At 50.3% G+C, this 7,816-nt stretch overlaps 1 long non-coding RNA gene across 1 annotated transcript in view; it reads right to left on the reverse strand.

The window, feature by feature from the left end:
* Positions 1–7,816, reverse strand: part of LOC102385502 — a 31,099-nt gene that overhangs the window by 22,044 nt on the left and 1,239 nt on the right. Inside the window, exons 2-4 of the long non-coding RNA XR_001357798.2 lie at positions 3,866–4,102; positions 1,488–1,598; positions 1,030–1,152 (exon numbers count right to left, since the gene is read on the reverse strand). This is a non-coding gene — a long non-coding RNA (uncharacterized LOC102385502). The remainder of the gene's footprint in view (positions 1–1,029; positions 1,153–1,487; positions 1,599–3,865; positions 4,103–7,816) is intronic.

Consider the following 7,816-nt stretch of genomic DNA (forward strand, 5'->3'; position numbering starts at 1 on the left):
AAAGTGGAGATAGTCCTAGATAAATTTGGGATATGGACTGGTGTCTGGAAAGCCAGGGTAATGCCGAGAAGCAAGCCTAAGAATCCAAGCAAGGTGCAGCACTTCCCTCCAACAATCCCCCTGGCAGAGCTGTCCCTAAGGTATGGCGAATCCAGGCAAATGCCCCGGGCCATGTACTTTGGTGGGCCTTGCAGAGCTGGACAGAGCGACCGTAGACCCTCCCATGGGGCCCACCTCGAGCTGGAAGCTCAGCCCCACACCCTGGAAGAAGCATGGAGACCTCTCCCTCACTTTGCAGGGGTACCATGACCCCACACAGTGTTAAGAGGGCCCCGCACAGGCTGATTTGCCCCAGGCCCTGCACACCCCTAGGGTTGGCTCCGCTCCCTAGGTCCACATACGGGCTTTGTATTCTACTAGGGTCAACCCAAACTCTTCTGCTAATGCAGGGAGCAGGGACACCTGGTGGCAAAATGCATGATGAAAATCTGTCATATACAAGGAGAAAGGTCATGAAGCCAAGGACTGTGAACAGGACCGGCACTATAATTTGTATGGGGGGGGGGAAGGAAATGTCTTTAAAGATTCCCCTCAGTCCTTCATAAACAAGGTGAAAAACAGAGAGCAGAGGCAGATTAAGGTGCACTGTGGCCTTGGGCAAGCACAAAATTGGAGGCCCCTTCTCTCCATGGGAGCTGGGCTGCAGGGAGGGAGATGGGCCCCTTCCCCTCTTAGAGGGGGTGGGGGAAGCTGTGTGGACCCCACTGGACTGGGGGGCATATGTCTGCCTCTTCTCGCTGCTCTCGACCCTCACTACAGCCCAATGTGCACATACACAGGCATGTGCACTCTACTGACACTCTTTGCATACAGACACAGACCCACACACACTTTTCCCTCAGAGGACCTCTCCCCTCTGCCACTCTCGATCACATGGAGGCAGCCCTTTGCCCTTCCCCCCCCCTTCCCCCACACTATGAGCAGCCTGTGGCTTAGCATCTCTCCCCGCCCAGCCCCTGTTCCACTGACCTGCAAGGAGCTGCTGCCCAGCTGTCCTGTGCAGCCAGGCAAATGCAGAGGACCTGCTCGGCCGGGCCGGACCAGCGACGCCACTCTGTCTCTGTGGGCAGGCAGCAGCACTGGGAGGGGTAGCTGCGGGGAGAGCTAAAATGAATTTTGGGGGACTGTAGCCCCCAAGGCCCTCCCAGTGCTACCACCCACAAAGACGCAACACAGCAGGGCATTCCAGGCCTGGCCACCCTGCCCCAACTGCCCCCCTCACCCCGCTAGGTGGGGCGCAGCTCTCCCAGCTCAGCATGGCCCCCTCTCCTCCAGATGTGGCACCACCTGGCTCACCTCCTCCCTCAGGCATGGCGCAGCTCTCTCGGCCCAGACCCAGCCCTGCAGGCCCTCCCCACAGCCCCATTGGTGGAAGGGCCCCGCTTCCAGATCCCAGGGAAAGAAATGTGAAAGCCGCAGTTTTAAACCTGGCGCCAACTGCATGTTTGACTTCCCTGCTGATGAGGATCCTCGGGCCAGAGCCTTTAATTGGTAGGGGCCCCTGGGCTCATTCCCAGCTGGCCCATACATTAATCCACCTATGACAAAAGAGGATACTGCCATTAGCTCATTGGCCCGAAACCACCCCTGACCCAGGACCCCCAGGCAACAACAGAAAACGGGGAGGCAGTGGCAGCAGAGGAGGATGCAACAGGGGAGAGTACCCAGTAGAAGAAAGAAAGGAGCCAAAACTGGGTTTTCCCAGCTCCTGGGTCTATCAGTGCTCTCCTGAGTAGCTAAACAAGGAAACAGAAAAGTTGCAAAGGAAGCAGGAGGGAGAGATGGAGAAGATGAACCTAGCCACCCCAGAAAGGAGCCCCCCCCCAAAAAAAAAAAAAAAAACCTCTTTTTGGAAGGGAATCCAGCTCAGAAAGGGAGATCCTGAGGAAACAGGGTAAAATCCACAGACCGATCAGAATGGCTGGGCACAGTAGTAGAAGCACAGGAAGCTCCAGACATCCCCCCAAACCATCCAAATAAAAAAGATCTGGTCCCCCAGGGGGCTCCCCCCTGAGTCAGGGGAAAGTCTGAGCCTGAACAAGGAACCTAAACACACAAAGAAATTAAAAAGGAAAGGCTTCCATTGCCCTCCCTCACTGCATTATGGGTTATGGGGATACGAATTGTCTCTCTGAATGCGAGAAACCTGATAAAGAAAGATGGGACAGGATAGAACAATGCCTAGGCAGCTGCAAGCAGATATTATGCGCCTCCAGGAATGTGGCTTGCCCAACTCTAAAAACTACCCATTGTTTGAAAAAAAAGATGGCCTCATGGCCAGATCATATGGTCTGGATCAAATGATAATAGGGCAGCAGGAGTTCTGATCCTCTTGAGAGGAGACAGTGTACCCCCAACAGCACAGACTTTTTTTTTTTTTTTTTTTTTTTGCAGGCAGACTACTGCAAACCACCTTGGAAACAGAGGGAGGGAAATTTGATCTCCTACACATGTATGCACTGGCTAATAAAGAAGTGAGGTCTGCCAATGGTGATTGCAGAAGATTTCAACTGCGTCATAGATGAGGAAGACAGAAGAGGTAGAGGCCAAAAGACAGCCTGGACAAATACTCCAAGCTGCTGAAACATCTGGTCTGTGACCACAGCCTGGTAGATGTGGGCAAAGGATCCCAAGGACCCAGGGGGAACTTCACTCAGGTAGACCCCCACAGGGCAGACAAAGTCACACAAAGACTTCACCCTCCTTCCCAAGGGGTGGATGGTAGTCAAAGACAAAGCCACGCTGGTCTGCTTCTCAGACCACTGCCTCCTGGCAATGAAAGCAGAGATGGGGCACAATCCAAGAGAGGCAGAGGCATATGGAAGCTGAATGTGAGCTTCCTGTATAACAAAAAAAATAAAAACCAGCAGGAGTTCAGGCAGTGCTATGCAGGGTGGAGGACCCTCAGAGCCAGGCACCAGAATCAAATGGAGGGGTGGGCCAGCATGAAAGAACAAGAGATTTCTTCCAACAAGCTAGCAGGATGTGAGCCTGGATCCAGAGGAGGCAACACAAATGCCTTAACTGCAAGTTGGGATTGTGATGTGAGGGAGGCCATGCAGGAGGTAAAGACCGAGATTAGAGCCTGGTATAGGAAACAGGACAGGAAGAAGATCCTCCTGGCCCAGATCCCCCTGGGTGGAGGAGTGGTCCACTTACTTTAGTAGGTGAAAGAAAATGAATAGGGATTCTACGACCAGCTTGATAGACAGAGATGGTATAAAAAGAAACTGGTCAAACAAAAAGATGCTAGAGACAGCAGAGGCCTTCTACCAGAATCTGTACATGGTATGCCCGGAGAACAAAGAAGCCATGCAAGACTGCCTGCGGGAGCTCACTCAAGTCCTTGGGGGGCGGCAAGGACCAAAAGTTGGTTGAGGAGTAGATGCTGGAGGAGACCACCAAGAGTCTCTACAGCTTCAAGAATAGATGGCTTGTCCAACGAGTTCTATGTAACTTTCTGGGACCGGGTGGGCCCAGACCTTCTGGAGATGTATGGAAAGTGAATGTGGGAGGGCCCCTGGGGGCTGGGATGGATCAGAGCATCATAACCCTTCTTCATAAGAAGGGGGTAAGGGAGGAGTTAAAGTATTGGAGGCCCATAATGCTCCTGAACTTTTACTATAAACTAGTGGCAAAGTCTTGGCCGAACATTTTAAGTCTTTTACATGTGCCATGATGTATGAGGACCAGTCATGCATGATGTTGGGGTGGCATGCACTGTGATACTGCCAGGAGAGGGGGCTGGACATTGCTGTGCCAAATCTTGATTTAGATAAGGTCTTCAAATGAGTGTCCCACTTACTTCTGTTTGAGATGCTGAAGAAGGTAGGGATCCCTCCAACCTTTGTTGCCTGGATAAAGACACCACAAACAGATGTGACCATCAGGGTGCTAGTGAACAGGTGCCTGACCACAATAATCGTGGTAGATTTGGGTGTCCAGCAGGGCTGCCCAGTCTCCTTGCTTCTCTTCATCTGTGCGATGGAACTGCTAGCTCAGCAGCTCAAGTGAGAACCCAGGATCAGTGGAGTGAAGATCCCTAGGGAAAGTAGGGAAGAGATGAGTTCTGGCCTACATGGATGACCACAACTTCATGTGCATGGACAAGTTGGTAGAAAGAGTGCTGCAACACACTCAAGTATATGGAGTGGTGGCAGGGTCCAAACTCAATGTGGGCAAACTTAGACCACGCCATCAGGCCTCAGTCACACGCACATTCACAACGCCCACCTCTCACTCAGGCCTCACACACTCCACCCTCTCTCACAGGGTCTCTGACATGCATCGACAACTTATGCTGCCTTGCTCCCTCTTGGAGCGGGCCCCCTTTGGCCGTAGACTTAGCTAGTCCATTCCTTGGGTGGCAGACATACCATCTGTTGGGCCTCTCCCATGACCCTCAATGCGGTAGAGGCCAGCCAATTACCCGACCGGGTCTAAGTTTTGCCCCAGAAGAGGCTGGAGTAAGTTATGTGTATATAACTGTAATGGGCCCTCAGCCCTCTGGTTCTCCTCCCCCTTCACTCGGGGCTCCACATCGCCCCCTTGACTCAGGGCTATTCATCTCTGCCCCCTTCACTCAGGGCTTCATACCGCCCCCATCACTTGGGGGCGCAGGGCTTCCCTCCCTGGTGGGCTCAGGTGGCCGTAGCCATGCCTAGGCCCCACTCTCCCTCCTTGGGGTCTCATACCCCATAGGGCTCAGGTGGCCACAGCCATGCCTGGCCCCTCTACCTCTGGTGTACCACAACCCACCCAAAGGTGGGACCTGGGGTTAAGGCACCCCAACCCATCTTTCACCGGGGTGGTAACTGTCCTGTCATTTTCTGGGGCCTCCCACACCACTGAGAGCCCCACCAGGCCACCCACTCCCAGCAGGGTGCAGTTTTAGATCATACCCAGGACCAGGAGCCTCCAATCCATCCCCTGCAGCTCCTCCCTTACCTCCATTGTGTTCCAAGAAGCCTTACAGCTAGGCAATGTTGCTGCCTGGCCTGCCAGCAACGAAATGCTCTCTTTATATAGGCAGCCCTGAGTCCAAAATGGCTGCAGCAATCAGGCACCTGCTGGCTGTTTGGCTTAGGCCCTTAAAGTGGCAGACACAACCAGTGTCCTGCCACAGTCCTAGATACAGAACATTGAGTTTGTCTGTATGGAAATGGATATTATTTGACTGTGCTTAAATGATCAACCAATACAATGTCCAGTGACATTTCCTCATTTCTGATTGCTGCCCTATCTGTCACTATGCCATCTGAGATTAGGTGAATGCCAAGGGCATTATTGGAAAAGTGCAAATATAGTGTACATCTTTAAGAAATGGAAAAAGGAGGATCCAGAGAACTACAGACCAGTCAGCCTCACCTCAGTTCCCAGAAAAATAATGGAGCAGGTCCTCAGGGAATCTATTTCTAAGCACTTGGAGGAAAAGAAGGTGATCAGGAACAGTCATCATGGATTCACCAAGGGCAAGTCATGCCTGACCAACCTGATTGCCTTATATGATGAGGTAACTGGCTCTGTGGATGTGGGGAAAGCAGTGGACATGAGATACCTTGCCTTTAGCAAGATTTTTTGTATGGTCTCTCACAGCATTCTTGCAAACAAGCTGAGGAAGTATGGGTTGGATAAATGGACTATCGAAAGCTGCCTGGATCATCAGTCTTAATAAGCAGTGATCAATAGCTCAAGGTGTAGTTGGCAGCCAGTATCAAGTAAAGTGCCCCAGGGGTTGGTCCTGGGATTGGTTTTCTTCAATATCTTCATTAACAATCTGGAAGATGGGATGGAGTGCACTCTCAGCAAGTTCATGGGTGACACCAAGCTGTGGGGTATAGTAGATAACTGGAGGGTAGGACTAGGATTCAGAGTGACCTAGACAAGTTGGAGGATTGGGCCAAAAGAAATCTCATGAGGTTCAACAAGGACAAGTGCAACATCCTGAACTGAGGATATAATAATTCCATGCACTGCTATAGGTTTGGGACCAACTGGCTAATCAGCAGCTCTGCAGAAAAGGACCTGGGGATTACAGTGGACAATAAGCTGGATATGAGTCAACAGTGTGCCCTTGTTACCAAAAGGCTAACAGTTTACTTGGCTGCATTGGTAGGAACACTGTCAGAAGATCAAGGGAAGCAATTATTCTCCTCTATTCTGTACTGGTGAGGCCCCATCTGGAGTACTGCTTCCAGTTTTGGGCCCCCCACTAGAGAAAGAATGTGGACAAATTGAAGAGAGTACAGTAGAGGGTAACAAAAATGGTTGTGGGGGTGGGCCACGTGACTTATAAGGAAATGCTGAGGGAACTGGGTTTATTTAGTCTACAGAAGAGAGGCCTGAGGGGGGACTTGAAAGAAACCTTTAACTACCTGAAGGGGGGGTTCCAAAGAGGATGGAGCTAAACTGTTCTCAGTGGTGGCAGATGACAGAACAAGGAGCAGTGGTCTCAAGTTGCAGCAAGGGAAGTTTAGATTGGATATTAGAAAAAACTCTCTCACTAGGAGAAGTACTGAAATGGGTTACCTAGAGAGGTTATAGAATCTCCATCGTTGGAGGTTTTTAAAGCTGGGCTCAACAAAGCTTTGGCTGGAATGTTCTAATTGGAGATGGACCTGCTTTGAGCAGGGGGGTGGGCTACATGACCTCCTGAGGTCCCTTCCAGCTAATTTTCTGATTCTATAATTCTATTAATACCTGGCTATAGAAGTGGCATACTTGAGGAGGTATAATTAGATGTGTCGGAGTGTGCTTGCTGTCTGGTGGGGCCTTCTTAACAATCAATAAATATTCACATTGCCTGCACCTGAGTGGTGTCTTCTGTTCTCACCCACCATGACTTAGGTTGTACCTATTTTCAGTGGAAAGCTTCCCATGGCTTAAAATGGGCAGGTGAGGCTGATGAGTGTCTTCCCAGGGCTCCTACCTCCCCTTATACCCCCTTCTTTTACCAACCAGATGTTTCAAGCATAAGCAAAATGAAATCTTCACAAATAGACTCAAGGGTCCCTTTTTACACTTTTGAGGGTCAAATGTTCTCAATAATCAGGCCCATTCCAAAGTACTGTATTTTCTTGCATATAGCCCGCACACCGATAGAACCCGCACCAATGCATAACCCACAGAAAATTGTATTTTTGGAAAATAGTCCATGTATAGACTGCACCCATGTATTCCCCGCACCTGATAGTCAGAGCGATTTTAAGCGTAAGGAGTGCAGAGTGCATAATTTATGTCCTGCAGACATAATTATCATGGACGAAGTACCGATTTCGTTCGGTGTCTCAGCAACTTGTACAGTTGATCAACATGGTAAAAAGATGATTGCAATATCAACAACAGGCCATGAACAAACAAATGTCACCGTTGTGCTAGCGTGCACCGAGTGGTGTAAAGTTAAAACCAATGATTATTTTCAAACGGGTAATGATGCCCCGAGAAAAGATCCCAAATGGAGTTGCAGTTATTTGCAATAAGAAAGGGTGGATGAACGAGGATATAATGAAAGAATGGACAGAACGCTGTTTTCAAACATGGCAAGGTGGGTTTTTCGCATCTAAATCTTTGCTGATTTTTGATGCGATGGCAGTGAATAAGCACTCTAGTGTTCAGAAACAAATAAAGCTGGAGCGCATATTATACTATTCAAACAATTATTAATGCACGTCACGGCGGGGTCCTCACGGAGGGCCGTGTGCTCCTTAAGGTCCCTCGCTCCGTGTCAGGCCGGACCAAGGCACCCTCTAATTCTCGC

This window comes from Alligator sinensis, unplaced genomic scaffold (genome assembly GCF_000455745.1).
Source record: "Alligator sinensis unplaced genomic scaffold, ASM45574v1 scaffold410_1, whole genome shotgun sequence".
In the NCBI taxonomy this organism is placed as follows: Eukaryota; Metazoa; Chordata; order Crocodylia; family Alligatoridae; genus Alligator; species Alligator sinensis.